Here is a 22,522-nt window from a genome sequence, read left to right as displayed (position 1 = left end):
TCTGGAGTCTCCCCAGGGGAGTCAGGCCTCGTCTCGAGTGGGGGCATGCACGTGCACTTTCCTTCCAGGCTGTAGCAGCAATGTCACGCTACCTGTCGCGTGGATCAAATGATCTGTGGTTTTCCCTCAAGGCTTTCCCACAGGGCTGTCCCACGTGCCACCGTGGTGTGAGTCGATCCTCGGCGTGAAAGATGAGCCAGTGCAGGGCAAAGAGGTTCCTCTGGAATGGACTGAGACATCTGGGGGACTCTTGGAATGGTGGTACGACCATGGAATTCCTCTCGCCTTTCCTGTTGAGAGTGCCTCCGCTTGAGATGCGACGGGAACGCCGGGAATATTTTCCCGTTGAAAGCAGGGAAAGGATCCCTCATCTCGAGCTACGAGGGGGAAACGGGGCTCCTCTGGATGTGGGCGGGACCATCGTGCTTTCTCTCGAGTGGAGACGGGTATGGCGGTGAACTTCTTGAGTTGCAGCAAGGGTGTGAAAGACCCTTTCGAAGTTCCAGAGGTTAGGTGTCATTAGTCTCCAGACGCCTCATCGGAAATAGGCCTCATCTCGCCTGGAAGGGAGAACTTCCTTGATTTTCTCGAGTTGCGGCAGGTGTTCTCGAGTTACGACGGGGACCTCAGGGACCCGCCCTGTTGGCCTCAGGAGAGGCCAGTCCCTATGCGTGTTGCTAGGGGGCCCCTCGGGATTCCTCTCCCGTCGATACCGGGGCCAAAAACCTTGTGTGGAGACAGGGCTGGAACCGAGGATTCCTCTCAGGGACTGATATGGATCTTTGGGTACTTCTGGAGTCTCGCCAGGGGAGACAGGCCTCGTCTCGTGTGGGGGCATGCACGTGCACTTTCCTTCCAGGCTGTAGCAGCAATGTCACGCTTCACGTCGCGTGGATCAAAGGATCTGCGGCTTTCCCTCGAGGCTTTCCCTCGAGGCTTTCCCACAGGGCTGTCCCACGTGACACCGTGGTGTGAGTCGATTCTCGGCGTGAAAAATGAGCCAGTGCAGGGCAAAGAGGTTCCTCTGGAATGGACTGAGACATCTGGGGGACTCTTGGAATGGTGGTACGACCATGGAGTTCCTCTCGCCTTTCCTGTTGAGAGTGCCTCCTCTTGAGATGCGACGGGAACGCCGGGAATTCTTTCCCGTTGAAAGGAGGGAAAGGATCCCTCATCTCGAGCTACGAGGGGGAAACGGGGCTCCTCTGGATGTGGGCGGGACCATCGTGCTTTCTCTCGAGTGGAGACGGGTATGGCGGTGAACTTCTTGAGTTGCAGCAAGGGTGTGAAAGACCCTTTCGAAGTTCCAGAGGTTAGGTGTCATTAGTCTCCAGACGCCTCATCGGAAATAGGCCTCATCTCGCCTGGAAGGGAGAACTTCCTGGATTTTCTCGAGTTGCGGCAGGTGTTCTCGAGTTACGACGGGGACCTCAGGGACCCGCCCTGGTGGCCTCAGGAGAGGCCAGTCCCCATGCGAGTTGCTAGGGGGCCTCTCGGGATTCCTCTCCCGTCGATACCGGGGCCAAAAAGCTTGTGTGGAGTCAGGGCCGGAACCGAGGATTCCTCTCAGGGGCTGACATGGATCTTTGGGTACTTCTGGAGTCTCCCCAGGGGAGTCAGGCCTCGTCTCGAGTGGGGGCATGCACGTGCGCTTTCCTTCCAGGCTGTAGCAGCAATGTCACGCTTCCCGTGGCGTGGATCAAAGGATCTGTGGTTTTCCCTCGAGGCTTTCCCTCGAGGCTTTCCCACAGGGCTGTCCCACGTGCCACTGTGTTGTGAGTCGATCCTCGGCTTGAAAGATGAGCCAGTGCAGGGCAAAGAGGTTCCTCTGGAATGGACTGAGACATCTGGGGGACTCTTGGAATGGTGGTACGACCATGGAGTTCCTCTCGCCTTTCCTGTTGAGAGTGCCTCCTCTTGAGATGCGACGGGAACGCCGGGAATACTTTCCCGTTGAAAGCAGGGAAAGGATCCCTCATCTCGAGCTACGAGGGGGAAACGGGGCTCCTCTGGATGTGGGCGGGACCATCGTGCTTCCCCTCGAGTGGAGACGGGTATGGCGGTGAACTTCTTGAGTTGCAGCAAGGGTGTGAAAGACCTTTTCGAAGTTCTAGAGGTTAGGTGTCATTAGTCTCCAGACGCCTCATCGGAAATAGGCCTCATCTCGCCTGGAAGGGAGAACTTCCTGGATTTTCTCGAGTTGCGGCAGGTGTTCTCGAGTTACGACGGGGACCTCAGGGACCCGCCCTGGTGGCCTCAGGAGAGGCCAGTCCCCATGCGTGTTGCTAGGGGGCCTCTCGGGATTCCTCTCCCGTCGATACCGGGGCCAAAAACCTTGTGTGGAGTCAGGGCCGGAACCGAGGATTCCTCTCAGGGGCTGACATGGATCTTTGGGTACTTCTGGAGTCTCCCCAGGGGAATCAGGCCTCGTCTCGAGTGGGGGCATGCACGTGCGCTTTCCTTCCAGGCTGTAGCAGCAATGTCACGCTTCCCTTCGCGTGGATCAAAGAATCTGTGGTTTTCCCTCGAGGCATTCCCTCGAGGCTTTCCCACAGGGCTGTCCCACGTGCCACCGTGGTGTGAGTCGATGCTGGCGTGAAAGATGAGCCAGTGCAGGGCAAAGAGGTTCCTCTGGAATGGACTGAGACATCTGGGGGACTCTTGGAATGGTGGTACGACCATGGAGTTCCTCTCGCCTTTCCTGTTGAGAGTGCCTCCTCTTGAGATGCGACGGGAACGCCGGGAATTCTTTCCCGTTGAAAGCAGGGAAAGGATCCCTCATCTCGAGCTACGAGGGGGAAACGGGGCTCCTCTGGATGTGGGCGGGACCATCGTGCTTCCTCTCGAGTGGAGACGGGTATGGCGGTGAACTTCTTGAGTTGCAGCAAGGGTGTGAAAGACCCTTTCGAATTTCCAGAGGTTAGGTGTCATTAGTCTCCAGACGCCTCATCGGAAATAGGCCTCATCTCGCCTGGAAGGGAGAACTTCCTTGATTTTCTCGAGTTGCAGCAGGTGTTCTCGAGTTACGACGGGGACCACAGGGACCCGCCCTGGTGGCCTCAGGAGAGGCCAGTCCCCATGCGAGTTGCTAGGGGGCCTCTCGGGATTCCTCTCCCGTCGATACCGGGGCCAAAAACCTTGTGTGGAGTCAGGGCCGGAACCGAGGATTCCTCTCAGGGGCTGACATGGATCTTTGGGTACTTCTGGAGTCTCCCCAGGGGAGTCAGGCCTCGTCTCGAGTGGGGGCATGCACGTGCGATTTCCTTCCAGGCTGTAGCAGCAATGTCACGCTTCCCGTGGCGTGGATCAAAGGATCTGTGGTTTTCCCTCGAGGTTTTCCCACAGGGCTGTCCCACGTACCACCGTGGTGTGAGTCGATCCTCGGCGTGAAAGATGAGCCAGTGCAGGGCAAAGAGGTTCCTCTGGAATGGACTGAGACATCTGGGGGACTCTTGGAATGGTGGTACGACCATGGAGTTCCTCTCGCCTTTCCTGTTGAGAGTGCCTCCTCTTGAGATGCGACGGGAACGCCGGGAATTCTTTCCCGTTGAAAGCAGGGAAAGGATCCCTCATCTCGAGCTACGAGGGGGAAACGGGGCTCCTCTGGATGTGGGCGGGACCATCGTGCTTCCTCTCGAGTCGAGACGGGTATGGCGGTGAACTTCTTGAGTTGCAGCAAGGGTGTGAAAGACCCTTTCGAAGTTCCAGAGGTTAGGTGTCATTAGTCTCCAGACGCCTCATCGGAAATAGGCCTAATCTCGCCTGGAAGGGAGAACTTCCTGGATTTTCTCGAGTTGCGGCAGCTGTTCTGGAGTTACGACGGGGACCTCAGGGACCCGCACTGGTGGCCTCAGGAGAGGCCAGTCCCCATGCGAGTTGCTAGGGGGCCTCTCGGGATTCCTCTCCCGTCGATACCGGGGACAAAAACCTTGTGTGGAGTCAGGGCCGGAACCGAGGATTCCTCTCAGGGGCTGACATGGATCTTTGGGTACTTGTGGAGTCTCCCCAGGGGAGTCAGGCCTCGTCTAGAGTGGGGGCATGCACGTGCGCTTTCCTTCCAGGCTGTAGCAGCAATGTCACGCTTCCCGTCGCGTGGATCAAAGGATCTGTGGTTTTCCCTCGAGGCTTTCCCACAGGGCTGTGCCACGTGCCACCGTGGTGTGAGTCGATCCTCGGCGTGAAAGATGAGCCAGTGCAGGGCAAAGAGGTTCCTCTGGAATGGACTGAGACATCTGGGGGACTCTTGGAATGGTGGTACGACCATGGAGTTCCTCTCGCCTTTCCTGTTGAGAGTGCCTCCTCTTGAGATGCGACGGGAACGCCGGGAATTCTTTCCCGTTGAAAGCAGGGAAAGGATCCCACATCTCGAGCTACAATGGGGAAACGGGGCTCCTCTGGATGTGGGCGGGACCATCGTGTTTCCTCTCGAGTGGAGACGGGTATGGCGGTGAACTTCTTGAGTTGCAGCAAGGGTGTGAAAGACCCTTCCGAAGTTCCAGAGGTTTGGTGTCATTAGTCTCCAGATGCCTCATCGGAAATAGGCCTCATCTCGCCTGGAATGGTGAACTTCCTGGATTTTCTCGAGTTGCGGCAGGTGTTCTCGAGTTACGACGGGGACCTCAGGGACCCGCCCTGGTGGCCTCAGGAGAGGCCAGTCCCCATGCGAGTTGCTAGGGGGCCTCTCGGGATTCCTCTCCCGTCGATACCGGGGCCAAAAACCTTGTGTGGAGTCAGGGCCGGAACCGAGGATTCCTCTCAGAGGCTGACATGGATCTTTGGGTACTTCTGGAGTCTCCCCAGGGGAGTCAGGCCTCGTCTCGAGTGGGGGCATGCACGTGCGCTTTCCATCCAGGCTGTAGCAGCAATGTCACGGTTCCCTTCGCGTGGATCAAAGGATCTGTGGTTTTCCCTCGAGGCTTTCCCTCGAGGCTTTCCCACAGGGCTGTCCCACGTGCCACCGTGGTGTGAGTCGATCCTGGCGTGAAAGATGAGCCAGTGCAGGGCAAAGAGGTTCCTCTGGAATGGACTGAGACATCTGCGGGACTCTTGGAATGGTGGTACGACCATGGAGTTCCTCTCGCCTTTCCTGTTGAGAGTGCCTCCTCTTGAGATGCGACGGGAACGCCGGGAATTCTTTCCCGTTGAAAGCAGGGAAAGGATCCCTCATCTCGAGCTACGAGGGGGAAACGGGGCTCCTCTGGATGTGGGCGGGACCATCGTGCTTCCTCTCGAGTGGAGACGGGTATGGCGGTGAACTTCTTGAGTTGCAGCAAGGGTGTGAAAGACCCTTTCGAAGTTCCAGAGGTTAGGTGTCATTAGTCTCCAGACGCCTCATCGGAAATAGGCCTAATCTCGCCTGGAAGGGAGAACTTCCTGGATTTTCTCGAGTTGCGGCAGCTGTTCTGGAGTTACGACGGGGACCTCAGGGACCCGCACTGGTCGCCTCAGGAGAGGCCAGTCCCCATGCGAGTTGCTAGGGGGCCTCTCGGGATTCCTCTCCCGTCGATACGGGGGCCAAAAACCTTGTGTGGAGTCAGGGCCGGAACCGAGGATTCCTCTCAAGGGCTGACATGGATCTTTGGGTACTTCTGGAGTCTCCACAGGGGAGTCAGGCCTCGGCTCGAGTGGGGGCATGCACGTGCGCTTTCCTTCCAGGCTGTAGCAGCAATGTCACGCTTCCCGTGGCGTGGATCAAAGGATCTGTGGTTTTCCCTCGAGGCTTTCCCTCGAGGCTTTCCCACAGGGCTGTCCCACGTGCCACCGTGGTGTAAGTCGATCCTGGCGTGAAAGATGAGCCAGTGCAGGGCAAAGAGGTTCCGCTGGAATGGACTGAGACATCTGGGGGACTCTTGGAATGGTGGTACGACCATGGAGTTCCTCTCGCCTTTCCTGTTGAGAGTGCCTCCTTTTGAGATGCGACGGGAACGCCGGGAATTCTTTCCCGTTGAAAGCAGGGAAAGGATCCCTCATCTCGAGCTACGAGGGGGAAACGGGGCTCCTCTGGATGTGGGCGGGACCATCGTGCTTCCTCTCGAGTGGAGACGGGTATGGCGGTGAACTTCTTGAGTTGCAGCAAGGGTGTGAAAGACCCTTTCGAAGTTCCAGAGGTTAGGTGTCATTAGTCTCCAGACGCCTCATCGGAAATAGGCCTCATCTCGCCTGGAAGGGAGAACTTCCTGGATTTTCTCGAGTTGCGGCAGGTGTTCTCGAGTTACGACGGGGACCTCAGGGACCCGCCCTGGTGGCCTCAGGAGAGGCCAGTCCCCATGCGAGTTGCTAGGGGGCCTCTCGGGATTCCTCTCCCGTCGATACCGGGGCCAAAAGCTTGTGTGGAGTCAGGGCCGGAACCGAGGATTCCTCTCAGGGGCTGACATGGATCTTTGGGTACTTCTGGAGTCTCCCCAGGGGAGTCAGGCCTCGTCTCCAGTGGGGGCATGCACGTGCGCTTTCCTTCCATGCTGTGGCAGAAATGTCACGCTTCCCATCGCGTGGATCAAAGGATCTGTGGTTTTCCCTCGAGGCTTTCCTCGAGGCTTTCCCACAGGGCTGCCCCACGTGCCACCGTGGTGTGAGTCGATCCTCGGAGTGAAAGATGAGCCAGTGCAGGGCAAAGAGGTTCCTCTGGAATGGACTGAGACATCTGGGGGACTCTTGGAATGGTGGTACGACCATGGAGTTCCTCTCGCCTTTCCTGTTGAGAGTGCCTCCTCTTGAGATGCGACGGGAACGCCGGGAATTCTTTCCCGTTGAAAGCAGGGAAAGGATCCCACATCTCGAGCTACGATGGGGAAACGGGGCTCCTCTGGATGTGGGCGGGACCATCGTGTTTCCTCTCGAGTGGTGACGGGTATGGTGGTGAATTCTTGAGTTGCAGCAAGGGTGTGAAAGATCCTTTCGAAGTTCCAGAGGTTTGGTGTCATTAGTCTCCAGATGCCTCATCGGAAATAGGCCTCATCTCGCCAGGAAGGGTGAACTTCCTGGATTTTCTCGAGTTGCGGCAGGTGTTCTCGAGTTACGACGGGGACCTCAGGGACCCGCCCTGTTGGCCTCAGGAGAGGCCAGTCCCCATGCGAGTTGCTAGGGGGCCTCTCGGGATTCCTCTCCCGTCGATACCGGGGACAAAAACCTTGTGTGGAGTCAGGGCCGGAACCGAGGATTCCTCTCAGGGGCTGACATGGATCTTTGGGTACTTCTGGAGTCTTCCCAGGGGAGTCAGGCCTCGTCTCGAGTGGGGGCATGCACGTGCGCTTTCCTTCCAGGCTGTAGCAGCAATGTCACGCTTCCCTTCGCGTGGATCAAAGGATCTGTGGTTTTCCCTCGAGGCTTTCCCTCGAGCCTTTCCCACAGGGCTGTCCCACGTGCCACCGTGGTGTGAGTCGATCCTCGGCGTGAAAGATGAGCCAGTGCAGGGCAAAGAGGTTCCTCTGGAATGGACTGAGACATCTGGGGGACTCTTGGAATGGTGGTACGACCATGGAGTTCCTCTCGCCTTTCCTGTTGAGAGTGCCTCCTCTTGAGATGCGACGGGAACGCCGGGAATTCTTTCCCGTTGAAAGCAGGGAAAGGATCCCTCATCTCGAGCTACGAAGGGGAAACGGGGCTCCTCTGGATGTGGGCGGAACCATCGTGCTTCCTTCGAGTGGAGACGGGTATGGCGGTGAACTTCTTGAGTTGCAGCAAGGGTGTGAAAGACCCTTTCGAAGTTCCAGAGGTTAGGTGTCATTAGTCTCCAGACGCCTCATCGGAAATAGGCCTCATCTCGCCTGGAAGGGAGAACTTCCTGGATTTTCTCGAGTTGCGGCAGGTGTTCTCGAGTTACGACGGGGACCTCAGGGACCCGCCCTGGTGGCCTCAGGAGAGGCCAGTCCCCATGCGAGTTGCTAGGGGGCCTCTCGGGATTCCTCTCCCGTCGATACCGGGGCCAAAAACCTTGTGTGGAGTCAGGGCCGGAACCGAGGATTCCTCTCAGGGGCTGACATGGATCTTTGGGTACTTCTGGAGTCTCCCCAGGGGAGTCAGGCCTCGTCTCGAGTGGGGGCATGCACGTGCGCTTTCCTTCCAGGCTGTAGCAGCAATGTCACGCTTCCCGTGGCTTGGATCAAAGGATCTGTGGTTTTCCCTCGAGGCTTTCCCTCGAGGCTTTCCCACAGGGCTGTCCCACGTGCCACCGTGGTGTGAGTCGATCCTCGGCGTGAAAGATGAGCCAGTGCAGGGCAAAGAGGTTCCTCTGGAATGGACTGAGACATCTGGGGGACTCTTGGAATGGTGGTAGGACCATGGAGTTCCTCTCGCCTTTCCTGTTGAGAGTGCCTCCTCTTGAGATGCGACGGGAACGCCGGGAATTCTTTCCCGTTGAAAGCAGGGAAAGGATCCCTCATCTCGAGCTACGAGGGGGAAACGGGGATCCTCTGGATGTGGGCGGGACCATCGTGCTTCCTCTCGAGTGGAGACGGGTATGGCGGTGAACTTCTTGAGTCGCAGCAAGGGTGTGAAAGACCCTTTCGAAGTTCCAGAGGTTAGGTGTCATTAGTCTCCAGACGCCTCATCAGAAATAGGCCTCATCTCGCCTGGAAGGGAGAACTTCCTGGATTTTCTCGAGTTGCGGCAGGTGTTCTCCAGTTACGACGGGGACCTCAGGGACCCGCCCTGGTGGCCTCAGGAGAGGCCAGTCCCCATGCGAGTTGCTAGGGGGCCTCTCGGTATTCCTCTCCCGTCGATACCGGGTCCAAAAACCTTGTGTGGAGTCAGGGCCGGAACCGAGGATTTCTCTCAGGGGCTGACATGGATCTTTGGGTACTTCTGGAGTCTCCCCAAGGGAGTCAGGCCTCGTCTCGAGTGGGGGCATGCACGTGCGCTTTCCTTCGAGGCTGTAGCAGCAATGTCACGCTTCTTGTGGCGTGGATCAAAGGATCTGTGGTTTTCCCTCGAGGCTTTCCCTCGAGGCTTTCCCACAGGGCTGTCGCACGTGCCACCGTGGTGTGAATAGATCCTCGGGGTGAAAGATGAGCCAGTGCAGGGCAAAGAAGTTCCTCTGGAATGGACTGAGACATCTGGGGGACTCTTGGAATGGTGGTACGACCATGGAGTTCCTCTCGCCTTTCCTGTTGAGAGTGCCTCCTCTTGAGATGCGATGGGAACGCCTGGAATTCTTTCCCGTGGAAAGCAGGGAAAGGATCCCTCATCTCGAGCTACGAGGGGGACACGGGGCTCCTCTGGATCTGGGCGGGACCATCGTGCTTCCCTTCGAGTGGAGACGGGTATGGCGGTGAACTTCTTGAGTTGCAGCAAGGGTGTGAAAGACCCTTTCGAATTTCCAAACGTTAGGGGTCATTAGTCTCCAGACGCCTCATCGTAAATAGGCCTCATCTCGCCTGGAAGGGAGAACTTCCTGGATTTTCTCGAGTTGCGGCAGGTGTTCTCGAGTTACGACGGGGACCTCAGGGACCCGCCCTGGTGGCCTCAGGAGAGGCCAGTCCCCATGCGAGGTGATAGGGGGCCTCTCGGGATTCCTCTCCCGTCGATACCGGGGCCAAAAACCTTGTGTGGAGTCAGGGCCGGAACCGAGGATTCTTCTCAGGGGCTGAGATGGATCTTTGGGTACTTCTGAGGTCTCCCCAGGGGAGTCAGGCCTCGTCTCGAGTGGGGGCATGCACGTGTGCTTTCCTTCCAGGCTGTAGCAGCAATGTCACGCTTCCCGTGGCGTGGATCAAAGGATCTGTGGTTTTCCCTCGAGGCTTTCCCACAGGGCTGTCCCACGTGCCATCGAGGTGTGAGTCGATCCTAGGCGTGAAAGATGAGCCAGTGCAGGGCAAAGAGGTTCCTCTGGAATGGACTGAGACATCTGGGGGACTCTTGGCATGGTGGTACGACCATGGAGATCCTCTTGCCTTTCCTGTTGAGAGTGCCTCCTCTTGAGATGCGATGGGAACGCTGGGAATTCTTTCCCGTTGAAAGCAGGGAAAGGATCCCTCATCTCGAGCTACGAGGGGGAAACGGGGCTCCTCTGGATGTGGGCGGGACCATCGTGCTTCCTCTCGAGTGGAGACGGGTATGGCGGTGAACTTCTTGAGTTGCAGCAAGGGTGTGAAAGACCCTTTCGAAGTTGCAGAGGTTAGGTGTCATTAGTCTCCAGATGCCTCATCGGAAATAGGCCTCATCTCGCCTGGAAGGGAGAACTTCCTGGATATTCTCGAGTTGCGGCAGGTGTTCTCGAGTTACGACGGGGACCTCAGGGACCCGCCCTGGTGGCCTCAGGAGAGGCCAGTCCCCATGCGAGTTGCTAGGGGGCCTCTCGGGATTTCTCTCTCGTCGATACCGGGGCCAAAAACCTTGTGTGGAGTCAGGGCCGGAACCGAGGATTCCTCTCATGGGTGACATGGATCTTTGGGTACTTCTGGAGTCTCCCCAGGGGAGTCAGGCCTCGTCTCAAGTGGGGGCATGCACGTGCGCTTTCCTTCCAGGCTGTAGCAGCAATGTCACGCTTCCCGTCGCGTGGATCAAAGGATCTGTGGTTTTCCCTCGAGGCTTTCCCTCGAGGCTTTCCCACAGGGCTGTCCCACGTGCCACCGTGGTGTGAGTCGATCCTAGGCGTGAAACATGAGCCAGTGCAGGGCAAAGAGGTTCCTCTGGAATGGACTGAGACATCTGGGGGACTCTTGGAATGGTGGTACGACCATGGAGTTCCTCTCGCCTTTCCTGTTGAGAGTGCCTCCTCTTGAGATGCGACGGGAACGCCGGGAATTATTTCCCGTTGAATGCAGGGATAGGATCCCTCATCTCGAGCTACGAGGGGGAAACGGGGCTCCTCTGGATGTGGGCGGGACCATCCTGCTTCCTCTCGAGTGGAGACGGGTATGGCGGTGAACTTCTTGAGTTGCAGCAAGGGTGTGAAAGACTCTTTCGAAGTTCCAGAGGTTAGGTGTCATTAGTCTCCAGACGCCTCATCGGAAATAGGCCTCATCTCGCCTGGAAGGGAGAACTTCCTGGATTTTCTCGAGTTGCGGCAGGTGTTCTCGAGTTACGACGGGGACCTCAGGGACCCGCCCTGATGGCCTAAGGAGACGCCAGGCCCATGCGAGTTGCTAGGGGGCCTCTCGGGATTCCTCTCCCATGGATACCGGGGCCAAAAACCTTGTGTGGATTCAGGGCCGGAACCGAGGATTCCTCTCAGGGGTGACATGGATCTTTGGGTACTTCTGGAGTCTCCCCAGGGGAGTCAGGCCTCGTCTCGAGTGGGGGCATGCACGTGCGCTTTCCTTCCAGGCTGTAGCAGCAATGTCACGCTTCCCGTCGCGTGGATCAAATTATCTGTGGTTTTCCCCCGAGGCTTTCCCACAGGGCTGTCCCACGTGCCACCGTGGTGTGAGTCGATCCTCGGCGTGAAAGATGAGCCAGTGCATGGCAAAGAGGTTCCTCTGGAATGGACTGAAACATCTGGGGGACTCTTGGAATGGTGGTACGACCATGGAGTTCCTCTCGCCTTTCCTGTTGAGAGTGCCTCCTCTTGAGATGCGACGGGAACGCCGGGAATTCTTTCCCGTTGAAAGCAGGGAAAGGATCCCTCATCTCGAACTCCGAGGGGGAAACGGGGCTCCTCTGGATGTGGGCGGGACCATCGTGCTTCCTCTGGAGTGGAGACGGGTATGGCGGTGAACTTCTTGAGTTGCAGCAAGGGTGTGAAAGACCCTTTCGAAGTTCCATAGGTTAGGTGGCATTAGTCTCCAGACGCCTCATCGGAAATAGGCCTCATCTCGCCTGGAAGGGAGAACTTCCTGGGTTTTCTCGAGTTGCGGGAGGTGTTCTCGAGTTAAAACGGGGACCTCAGGGACCCGTCCTGGTGGCCTCAGGAGAGGCCAGTCCCCATGCCAGTTGCTAGGGGGCCTCTCGGGATTCCTCGCCCGTCGATACCGGGGCCAAAAACCTTGTGTGGAGTCAGGGAGGGAACCGAGGATTGCTCTCAGGGGTGACATGGATCTTTGGGTACTTCTGGAGTCTCCCCAGGGGAGTCAGGCCTCGTCTCGAGTAGGGGCATGCACGTGCGCTTTCCTTCCAGGCTGTAGCTGCAATGTCACGCTTCCCGTCGCGTGGATCAAAGGATCTGTGGTTTTCCCTCGAGGCTTTCCCTTGACGCTTTCCCACTGGGCTGTCCCACGTGCCACCGTGGTGTGAGTCGATCCTAGGCGTGAAAGATGGGCCAGTGCAGGGCAAAGAGGTTCCTCTGGAATGGACTGAGACATCTTGGGGACTCTTGGCATGGTGGTACGACCATGGAGTTCCTCTCGCCTTTCCTGTTGAGAGTGCCTCCTCTTGAGATGCGATGGGAACGCTGGGAATTCTTTCCCGTTGAAAGCAGGGAAAGGATCCCTCATCTCGCGCTAAGAGGGGGAAACGGGGCTCCTCTGGATGTGGGCGGGACCATCGTGCTTCCTCTCGAGTGGAGACGGGTATGGCGGTGAACTTCTTGAGTTGCAGCAAGGGTGTGAAAGACCCTTTCGAAGTTCCAGAGGTTAGGTGTCATTAGTCTCCAGACGCCTCATCGAAAATAGGCCTCATCTCGCCTGGAAGGGAGAAATTCCTGGATTTTCTCGAGTTGCGGCAGGTGCTCTCGAGTTACGACGGGGACCTCAGGGACCCGCCCTGATGGCCTCAGGAGAGGCCAGTCCCCATGCGAGTTGCTAGGGGGCCACTCGGGATTCCTCTCCCATCGATACCGGGGCCAAAAACCTTGTGTGGAGTCAGGGCCGTAAACGAGGATTCCTCTCAGGGGCTGACATGGATCTTTGGGTACTTCTGGAGTCTTCCCAGGGGAGTCAGGCCTCGGCTCGAGTGGGGGCATGCACTTGCGCTTTCCTTCCAGGCTGTAGCAGCAATGTCACGCTTCCCGAGGCGTGGATCAAAGGATCTGTGGTTTTCCCTCGAGGCTTTCCCTCGAGGCTTTCCCACAGGGCTGTACCTCGTGCCACCGTGGTGTGAGTCGATCCTCGGCGTGAAAGATGAGACAGTGCAGGGCAAAGAGTTTCCTCTGGAATGGACTGAGACATCTGGGGGACTCTTGGAATGGTGGTGCGACCATGGAGTTCCTCTCGCCTTTCCTGTTGAGAGTGCCTCCTCTTGAGATGCGACGGGAACGCCGGGAATTTTTTCCCGTTGAAAGCAGGGAAAGGATCCCTCATCTCGAGCTCCGAGGGGGAAACGGGGCTCCTCTGGATGTGGGCGGGACCATCGTGCTTCCTTTCGAGTGGAGACGGGTATGGCGGTGAACTTCTTGAGTTGCAGCAAGGGTGTGAAAGACCCTTTCCAAGTTCCAGAGGTTAGGTGTCATTAGTCTCCAGACGCCTCATCGGAAATAGGCCTCATCTCGCCTGGAAGGGAGAACTTCCTGGATTTTCTCGAGTTGCGGCAGGTGTTCTCGAGTTACGACGGGGACCTCAGGGAGCCGCCCTGGTGCCCTCAGGAGAGGCCAGTCCCCATGCGAGTTGCTAGGGGGCCTCTCGGGATTCCTCTCCCGTTGATACCGGGGCCAAAAACCTTGTGTGGAATCAGGGCCCAAACCGAGGATTCCTCTCAGGGGCTGATATGGATCTTTGGGTACTTCTGGAGTCTCCCCAGGGGAGTCAGGCCTCGTCTCGAGTGGGGGCATGCACGTGCGCTTTCCTTCAAGGCTGTAGCAGCAATGTCATGCTTCCCGTGGCGTGAATCAAACGATCTGTGGTTTTCCCTCGAGGCTTTCCCTCGAGGCTTTCCCACAGGGCTGTCCCACGTGCCACTGTGGTGTGAGTCGAACCTCGGCGTGAAAGATGAGACAGTGCAGGGCAAAGACGTTCCCCTGGAATGGACTGAGACATCTGGGGGACTCTTGGAATGGTGGTACGACCATGGAGTTCCTCTCGCCTTTCCTGTTCAGAGTGCCTCCTCTTGAGATGCGACGGGAACGCCCGGAATTCTTTCCCGTTGAAAGCAGGGAAAGGATCCCTCATCTCGAGCTACGAGGGGGAAACGGGGCTCCTCTGGATGTGGGCGGGACCATCGTGCTTCCTCTCGAGTGGAGACGGGTGTGGCGGTGAACTTCTTGAGTTGCAACAAGGGTGTGAAAGACCCTTTCGAAGTTCCAGAGGTTAGGTGTCATTAGTCTCCAGACGCCTCATCGGAAATAGGCCTCATCTCGCCTGGAAGGGGGAACTTCCTGGAATTTCTCGAGTTGTGGCAGGTGTTCTCGAGTTACGACGGGGACCTCAGGGACCCTCCCTGGTGGCCTCAGGAGAGGCCAGTCCCCATGCGAGTTGCTAGGGGGCCTCTCGGGATTCCTCTCCCGTCGATACCGGGGCCAAAAACCTTGTGTGGACTCAGGGCCGGAACCGAGGATTCCTCTCACGGGCTGACATGGATCTTTGGGTACTTCTGGAGTCTCCCCAGGGGAGTCAGGCCTCGTCTCGAGTCGGGGCATGCACGTGCGCTTTCCGTCCAGACTGTAGCAGCAATGTCACGCTTCCCGTTGCGTGGATCAAAGGATCTGTGGTTTTCCCTCGAGGCTTTCCCTCGAGGCTTTCCCACAGGGCTGTCCCACGTGCCACCGTGGTGTGAGTCGATCCTCGGCGTGAAAGATGAGCCAGTGTAGGGCAAAGAGCTTCCTCTGGAATGGACTGAGACATCTGGGGGACTCTTGGAATGGTGGTACGACCATGGAGTTCCTCTCGCCTTTCCTGTTGAGAGTGCCTCCTCTTGAGATGCGACGGGAACGCCGGGAATTCTTTCCCGTTGAAAGCAGGGAAAGGATCCCTCATCTCGAGCTACGAGGGGGAAACGGGGCTCCTCTGGATGGGGGCGGGACTATCGTGCTTCCTCTCGAGTGGAGACGGGTATGGCGGTGAACTTCTTGAGTTGCAGCAAGGGTGTGAAAGACCCTTTCGAAGTTCCAGAGTTTAGGTGTCATTAGTCTCCAGACGCCTCATCGGAAATAGGCCTCATCTCGCCTGGAAGGGAGAACTTCCTGGATTTTCTCGAGTTGCGGCAGGTGTTCTCGAGTTACGACGGGGACCTCAGGGACCGGCCCTGGTGGCCTCAGGAGAGGCCAGTCCCCATGCGAGTTCCTAGGGGGCCTCTCGGGATTCCTCTCTCGTCGATACCCGGGCCAAAAACCTTGTGTGGAGTCAGGGCCGGAACCGAGGATTCCTCTCACGGGCTGATATGGATCTTTGGGTACTTCTGGAGTCTCGCCAGGGGAGACAGGCCTCATCTCGAGTGGGGGCATGCACGTGCGCTTTCCTTCCAGGCTGTAGCAGCAATGTCACGCTTCCCATCGCGTGGATCAAAGGATCTGTGGTTTTCTCTCGAGGCTTTCCCTCGAGGCTTCCCACAGGGCTGTCCCACGTGCCACCGTGGTGTGAGTCGATCCTCGGCGTGAAAGATGAGCCAGAGCAGGGCAAAGAGGTTCCTCTGGAAAGGACTGAGACATCTGCGGGACTCTTGGAATGGTGGTACGACCATGGAGTTCCTCTCGCCTTTCCTGTTGAGAGTGCCTCCTCTTGAGATGCGACGGGAACGCCGGGAATTCTTTCCCGTTGAAAGCAGGGAAAGGATCGCTCATCTCGAGCTAGGAGGGGGAAACGGGGCTCCTCTGGATGTGGGCGGGACCATCGTGCTTCCTCTCGAGTGGAGACGGGTATGGCGGTGAACTTCTTGAGTTGCAGCAAGGGTGTGAAAGACCCTTTCGAAGTTCCAGAGTTTAGGTGTCATTAGTCTCCAGACGCCTCATCGGAAATAGCCCTCATCTCGCCTGGAAGGGAGAACTTCCTGGATTTTCTCGAGTTGCGGCAGGTGTTCTCGAGTTACGACGGGGACCTCAGGGACCCGCCCTGGTGGCCTCAGGAGAGGCCAGTCCCCATGCGAGTTGCTAGGGGGCCTCTCGGGATTCCTCTCCCGTCGATACCGGTGCCAAATACCTTGTGTGGAGTCAGGGCCGGAACTGAGGATTCCTCTCAGGGGCTGACATGGATCTGTGGGTACTTCTGCAGTCTCCCCATGGGAGTCAGGCCTCGTCTCGAGTGGGGGCATGCACGTGCGCTTTCCTTCCAGGCTGTAGCAGCAATGTCACGCTTCCCGTCGCGTGGATCAAAGGATCTGTGGTTTTCCCTCGAGGCTTTCCCTCGAGGCTTTCACACAGGGCTGTCCCACGTGCCACCGTGGTGTGAGTCGATCCTCGGCGTGAAAGATGAGCCAGTGCAGGGCAAAGAGCTTCCTCTGGAATGGACTGAGACATCTGGGGGACTCTTGGAATGGTGGTACGACCATGGAGTTCCTCTCGCCTTTCCTGTTGAGAGTGCCTCCTCTTGAGATGCGACGGGAACGCCGGGAATTCTTTCCTGTTGAAAGCAGGGAAAGGATCCCTCATCTCGAGCTACGAGGGGGAAACGGGGCTCCTCTGGATGTGGGCGGGACCATCGTGCTTCCTCTCGAGTGGAGACGGGTATGGCGGTGAACTTCTTGAGTTGCAGCAAGGGTGTGAAAGACCCTTTCGAAGTTCCAGAGGTTAGGTGTCATTAGTCTCCAGACGCCTCATCGGAAATAGGCCTCATCTCGCCTGGAAGGGAGAACTTCCTGGATCTTCTCGAGTTGCGGCAGGTGTTCTCGAGTTACGACGGGGACCTCAGGGACCCGCCCTGGTGGCCTCAGGAGAGGCCAGTCCCCATGCGAGTTGCTAGGGGGCCTCTCGGGATTCCTCTCCCGTCGATACCGGGGCCAAAAACCTTGTGTGGAGTCAGGGCCGGAACCGAGGATTCCTCTCACGGGCTGATATGGATCTTTGGGTACTTCTGGAGTCTCGCCAGGGGAGACAGGCCTCATCTCGAGTGGGGGCATGCACGTGCGCTTTCCTTCCAGGCTGTAGCAGCAATGTCACGCTTCCCATCCCGTGGATCAAAGGATTTGTGGTTTTCCCTCGAGGCTTTCCCTCGAGGCTTTCCCACAGGGCTGTCCCACGTGCCACCGTGGTGTGATTCGATCCTCGGCGTGAAAGATGAGCCAGTGCAGGGCAAAGAGGTTCCTCTGGAATGGACTGAGACATCTGGGGGACTCTTGGAATGGTGGTACGACCATGGAGTTCCTCTCGCCTTTCCTTTGAGAGTGCCTCCTCTTGAGATGCGACGGGAACGCCGGGAATTCTTTCCCGTTGAAAGCAGGGAAAGGATCCCTCATCTCGAGCTACGAGGGGGAAACGGGGCTCCTCTGGATGTGGGCGGGACCATCGTGCTTCCTCTCGAGTGGAGACGGGTGTGGCGGTGAACTTCTTGAGTTGCAGCAAGGGTGTGAAAGACCCTTTCGAAGTTCCAGAGGTTAGGTGTCATTAGTCTCCAGACGCCTCATCGGAAATAGGCCTCATCTCGCCTGGAAGGGGGAACTTCCTGGAATTTCTCGAGTTGTGGCAGGTGTTCTCGAGTTACTACGGGGACCTCAGGGACCCGCCCTGGTGGCCTCAGGAGAGGCCAGTCCCCATGCGAGTTGCTAGGGGGCCTCTCGGGATTCCTCTCCCGTCGATACCGGGGCCAAAAACCTTGTGTGGAGTCAGGGCCTGAACCGAGGATTCCTCTCAGGGGATGACATGGATCTTTGGGTACTTCTGGAGTCTCCCCAGGGGAGTCAGGCCTCGTCTCGAGTCGGGGCATGCACGTGCACTTTCCTTCCAGGCTGTAGCAGCAATGTCACGCTTCCCGTGGCGTGGATCAAAGGATCTGTGGTTTTCCCTCGAGGCTTTCCCTCGAGGCTTTCCCACAGGGCTGTCCCACGTGCCACCGTGGTGTGAGTCGATCCTCGGCGTGAAAGATGAGCCAGTGCAGGGCAAAGAGCTTCCTCTGGAATGGACTGAGACATCTGGGGGACTCTTGGAATGGTGGTACGACCATGGAGTTCCTCTCGCCTTTCCTGTTGAGAGTGCCTCCGCTTGAGATGCGACGGGAACGCCGGGAATTCTTTCCCATTGAAAGCAGGGAAAGGATTCCTCATCTCGAGCTACGAGGGGGAAAGGGGGCTCCTCTGGATGTGGGCGGGACGATCGTGCTTCCTCTCGAGTGGAGCCGGGTATGGCGGTGAACTTCTTGAGTTGCAGCAAGGGTGTGAAAGACCCTTTCGAAGTTCCAGAGGTTAGGTGTCATTAGTCTCCAGACGCCTCATCGGAAATAGGCCTCATCTCGCCTGGAAGGGGGAACTTCCTGGAATATCTCGAGTTGCGGCAGGTGTTCTCGAGTTAAGACGGGGACCTCAGGGACCCGCCCTGGTGGCCTCAGCAGAGGCCAGTCCCCATGCGAGTTGCTAGGGGGCCTCTCGGGATTCCTCTCCCGTCGATACCGGGGCCAAAAACCTTGTGTGGAGTCAGGGCCGGAAACGAAGATTCCTCTCAGGGGCTGACATGGATCTTTGGGTACTTCTGGAGTCTCCCCAGGGGAGTCAGGCCTCGTCTCGAGTCGGGGCATGCACGTGCACTTTCCTCCAGGCTGTAGCAGCAATGTCACGCTTCCCGTGGCCTGGATCAATGGATCTGTGGTTTTCCCTCGAGGCTTTCCCTCGAGGCTTTCCCACAGGGCTGTCCCACGTGCCACCGTGGTGTTAGTCGATCCTCGGCGTGAAAAATGAGCCAGTGCAGGGCAAAGAGGTTCCTCTGGAATGGACTGAGACATCTGGGGGACTCTTGAAATGGTGGTAAGACCATGCAGTTCCTCTCGCCTTTCTTGTTGAGAGTGCCTCCTCTTGAGATGCGACGGGAACGCCGGGAATTCTTTCCCGTTGAAAGCAGGGAAAGGATCCCTCATCTCGAGCTACGAGGGGGAAACGGGGCTCCTCTGGATGTGGGCGGGACCATCGTGCTTCCTCTCGAGTGGAGACGGGTATGGCGGTGAACTTATTGAGTTGCAGAAAGGGTGTGAAAGACCCTTTCGAAGGTCCAGAGGTTAGGTGTCATTAGTCTCCAGACGCCTCATCGGAAATAGGCCTCATCTCGCCTGGAAGGGGAAACTTCCTGGAATTTCTCGAGTTGCGGCAGGTGTTCTCGAGTTACGACGGGGAACTCAGGGACCCGCCCTGGTGGCCTCAGGAGAGGCCAGTCCCCATGCGAGTTGCTAGGGGGCCTCTCGGGATTCCTCTCCCGTCGATACCGGGGCCAAAAACCTTGTGTGGAGTCAGGGCCGTAACCGAGGATTCCTCTCAGGGGCTGACATGGATCTTTGGGTACTTCTGGAGTCTCCCCAGGGGAGTCAGGCCTCGTCTCGAGTCGGGGCATGCACGTGCACTTTCCTTCCAGGCTGTAGCAGCAATGTCACGCTTCCCGTGGCGTGGATCAAAGGATCTGTGGTTTTCCCTCGAGGCTTTCCCTCGAGGCTTTCCCACAGGGCTGTCCCACGTGCCACCGTGGTGTGAGTCGATCCTCGGCGTGAAAGATGAGTCAGTGCAGGGCAAAGAGGTTCCTCTGGAATGGACTGAGACATCTGGGGGACTCTTGAAATGGTGGTAAGACCATGCAGTTCCTCTCGCCTTTCTTGTTGAGAGTGCCTCCTCTTCAGATGCAACGGGAACGCCGGGAATTCTTTCCCGTTGAAAGCAGGGAAAGGATCCCTCATCACGAGCTACGAGGGGGAAACGGGGCTCCTCTCGATGTGGGCGGGACCATCGTGCTTCCTCTCGAGTGGAGACGGGTATGGCGGTGAACTTATTGAGTTGCAGAAAGGGTGTGAAAGACCCTTTCGAAGGTCCAGAGGTTAGGTGTCATTAGTCTCCAGACGCCTCATCGGAAATAGGCCTCATCTCGCCTGGAAGGGGAAACTTCCTGGAATTTCTCGAGTTGCGGCAGGTGTTCTCGAGTTACGACGGGGAACTCAGGGACCCGCCCTGGTGGCCTCAGGAGAGGCCAGTCCCCATGCGAGTTGCTAGGGGGCCTCTCGGGATTTCTCTCTCGTCGATACCGGGGCCAAAAACCTTGTGTGGAGTCAGGGCCGGAACCGAGGATTCCTCTCATGGGTGACATGGATCTTTGGGTACTTCTGGAGTCTCCCCAGGGGAGTCAGGCCTCGTCTCAAGTGGGGGCATGCACGTGCGCTTTCCTTCCAGGCTGTAGCAGCAATGTCACGCTTCCCGTCGCGTGGATCAAAGGATCTGTGGTTTTCCCTCGAGGCTTTCCCTCGAGGCTTTCCCACAGGGCTGTCCCACGTGCCACCGTGGTGTGAGTCGATCCTAGGCGTGAAACATGAGCCAGTGCAGGGCAAAGAGGTTCCTCTGGAATGGACTGAGACATCTGGGGGACTCTTGGAATGGTGGTACGACCATGGAGTTCCTCTCGCCTTTCCTGTTGAGAGTGCCTCCTCTTGAGATGCGACGGGAACGCCGGGAATTATTTCCCGTTGAATGCAGGGAAAGGATCCCTCATCTCGAGCTACGAGGGGGAAACGGGGCTCCTCTGGATGTGGGCGGGACCATCCTGCTTCCTCTCGAGTGGAGACGGGTATGGCGGTGAACTTCTTGAGTTGCAGCAAGGGTGTGAAAGACTCTTTCGAAGTTCCAGAGGTTAGGTGTCATTAGTCTCCAGACGCCTCATCGGAAATAGGCCTCATCTCGCCTGGAAGGGAGAACTTCCTGGATTTTCACGAGTTGCGGCAGGTGTTCTCGAGTTACGACGGGGACCTCAGGGACCCGCCCTGATGGCCTAAGGAGACGCCAGGCCCATGCGAGTTGCTAGGGGGCCTCTCGGGATTCCTCTCCCATGGATACCGGGGCCAAAAACCTTGTGTGGATTCAGGGCCGGAACCGAGGATTCCTCTCAGGGGTGACATGGATCTTTGGGTACTTCTGGAGTCTCCCCAGGGGAGTCAGGCCTCGTCTCGAGTGGGGGCATGCACGTGCGCTTTCCTTCCAGGCTGTAGCAGCAATGTCACGCTTCCCGTCGCGTGGATCAAATTATCTGTGGTTTTCCCCCGAGGCTTTCCCACAGGGCTGTCCCACGTGCCACCGTGGTGTGAGTCGATCCTCGGCGTGAAAGATGAGCCAGTGCATGGCAAAGAGGTTCCTCTGGAATGGACTGAAACATCTGGGGGACTCTTGGAATGGTGGTACGACCATGGAGTTCCTCTCGCCTTTCCTGTTGAGAGTGCCTCCTCTTGAGATGCGACGGGAACGCCGGGAATTCTTTCCCGTTGAAAGCAGGGAAAGGATCCCTCATCTCGAACTCCGAGGGGGAAACGGGGCTCCTCTGGATGTGGGCGGGACCATCGTGCTTCCTCTGGAGTGGAGACGGGTATGGCGGTGAACTTCTTGAGTTGCAGCAAGGGTGTGAAAGACCCTTTCGAAGTTCCATAGGTTAGGTGTCATTAGTCTCCAGACGCCTCATCGGAAATAGGCCTCATCTCGCCTGGAAGGGAGAACTTCCTGGGTTTTCTCGAGTTGCGGGAGGTGTTCTCGAGTTAAAACGGGGACCTCAGGGACCCGTCCTGGTGGCCTCAGGAGAGGCCAGTCCCCATGCCAGTTGCTAGGGGGCCTCTCGGGATTCCTCTCCCGTCGATACCGGGGCCAAAAACCTTGTGTGGAGTCAGGGAGGGAACCGAGGATTCCTCTCAGGGGTGACATGGATCTTTGGGTACTTCTGGAGTCTCCCCAGGGGAGTCAGGCCTCGTCTCGAGTAGGGGCATGCACGTGCGCTTTCCTTCCAGGCTGTAGCTGCAATGTCACGCTTCCCGTCGCGTGGATCAAAGGATCTGTGGTTTTCCCTCGAGGCTTTCCCTTGACGCTTTCCCACTGGGCTGTCCCACGTGCCACCGTGGTGTGAGTCGATCCTAGGCGTGAAAGATGGGCCAGTGCAGGGCAAAGAGGTTCCTCTGGAATGGACTGAGACATCTTGGGGACTCTTGGCATGGTGGTACGACCATGGAGTTCCTCTCGCCTTTCCTGTTGAGAGTGCCTCCTCTTGAGATGCGATGGGAACGCTGGGAATTCTTTCCCGTTGAAAGCAGGGAAAGGATCCCTCATCTCGCGCTAAGAGGGGGAAACGGGGCTCCTCTGGATGTGGGCGGGACCATCGTGCTTCCTCTCGAGTGGAGACGGGTATGGCGGTGAACTTCTTGAGTTGCAGCAAGGGTGTGAAAGACCCTTTCGAAGTTCCAGAGGTTAGGTGTCATTAGTCTCCAGACGCCTCATCGGAAATAGGCCTCATCTCGCCTGGAAGGGGGAACTTCCTGGAATTTCTCGAGTTGTGGCAGGTGTTCTCGAGTTACGACGGGGACCTCAGGGACCCTCCCTGGTGGCCTCAGGAGAGGCCAGTTCCCATGCGAGTTGCTAGGGGGCCTCTCGGGATTCCTCTCCCGTCGATACCGGGGCCAAAAACCTTGTGTGGACTCAGGGCCGGAACCGAGGATTCCTCTCACGGGCTGACATGGATCTTTGGGTACTTCTGGAGTCTCCCCAGGGGAGTCAGGCCTCGTCTCGAGTCGGGGCATGCACGTGCACTTTCTTTCCAGGCTGTAGCAGCAATGTCACGCTTCCCGTGGCGTGGATC

Source organism: Capricornis sumatraensis, chromosome 19, assembly GCF_032405125.1.
Source record: "Capricornis sumatraensis isolate serow.1 chromosome 19, serow.2, whole genome shotgun sequence".
In the NCBI taxonomy this organism is placed as follows: Eukaryota; Metazoa; Chordata; class Mammalia; order Artiodactyla; family Bovidae; genus Capricornis; species Capricornis sumatraensis.
The sequence above is the reverse complement of the archived record's forward strand: the minus strand, read 5'-3'. Positions refer to the sequence as shown.